The sequence below is a fragment of the Crocuta crocuta genome, unplaced genomic scaffold (genome assembly GCF_008692635.1).
Source record: "Crocuta crocuta isolate KB4526 unplaced genomic scaffold, BGI_CrCroc_1.0 scaffold45, whole genome shotgun sequence".
Lineage (NCBI taxonomy): Eukaryota > Metazoa > Chordata > Mammalia > Carnivora > Hyaenidae > Crocuta > Crocuta crocuta.
The window spans coordinates 1,944,348-1,945,773 of record NW_027530544.1 but is presented as its reverse complement, the minus strand read 5'-3'; positions in this window follow the sequence as shown (position 1 = coordinate 1,945,773).

Sequence of the window (1,426 nt, the reverse complement as noted above, 5' to 3'; positions counted from 1 at the left end):
AGGGGATTGGCTAAATAAATTATGCTATATTCATGCAATGGAATTCTGTTTGGACAATAAACTGAATATTATAGATGAATGCTTACTGCTATGAAAAAACACAATATTTAGCACAGTGTTTAGCTGAGTAGAAAAATGCAGATTCTAAAACTATTTGTACAGTAAAAGCCCTATTTCTTAGCCCTATTTTTTGTTAAGGAAAAAATTAAGATGTTAATGGTTCTTTCTACATGGTATGATTATGAATGTGTTTTGTTTGCTTTTGTCTTTTTTTGAAGGGGGTTAGTTTTTCTACATTTATGGCTCTTTTGGTAAGATGATGGTTATTTGAAACATTTGAATAAAATGCAAAGGAATGAACCAGGGAGAGCTTCAGAGAATAAGAGGATCAAGGATGGAACCCAATCACCTTGATCCCTCTGGCCATTTGACTTTTGTCCATGCACTTGTCTGTCTGGGTGTCTCTCTCATACCATGTAAACTGCAGGTAGTGAGTTTAAGGGGCAGGCTGTACTTAGGTTCGATTCTGCTACAGACTATGGGCCTTCATTTCTCTAGGTCCCAGTTTTCTCATCTTTACAGTGGGGAGAATAACATCTTCCTCAAAATGTTTATTGTTAATATTTACAGATATGTAGTAGTGCTTACTAAACATCAGTCTATTCTTCCTTTTCTTCTTACTTATCCCTCTGCTAGCCCCAGCTTCGCTTCCAGAGTCCTTTTATTAAAAACATTTAAAGCAGTTTATTTTTTTGAGAGAGAGGGAGAGAGACAGAGAGAATCCCAAGCAGGTTCCACACTGTCAGTGCAGAGCCCCATATGGGGTTCGAACTCATAAACTGTAAGATCATGACCTGAGCTGAAATCAAGTGTTGGACCCTTCATCCGGACGCCCCTCCACCCGGACCCACCCGGACGCCCCTCCAGAGTCTTTATTTTTCCTTTGGCCTTCACAATGGGAAGTAATGCCCTCTCTCCCCCTCTCTGAACTCCCAAAATAACTGAACTGTGGCTCTAAACTGAAGTTAGTGGCCAGCTCCTTTCCCTCCCTGATTGTAACCAGAGATGGGTCATCTGTTTATCCCTGTAGCACCTAGCCCAGTGCTTTTCGCACATAGCAAGTGCTCTGCAAATGTTTGCTGACTAAATTTCATGGTGCTGTTTATGACTTAGCTAACCATGGATTGATTATTCAAAGGCTGAATTCCTCAAGGGTTATCGTATTCAGATCTCTCTGAATGTTTCTCCTCCCAATTTGTAACTCTGGCAAGGCTTATCCTGCAATCTGCAAAGAGATGATCAACAGAGAGAGAGAAATGGGAAGCTCACTCAGACTCCACCCAGGCTCCTTGTCAGAGCTCTGCAGAGAGAGCCGGAGGAAGAAGAGCAAAGCGAAGGTGGTTTCTCTCTCCAGTAGAGATGTGGT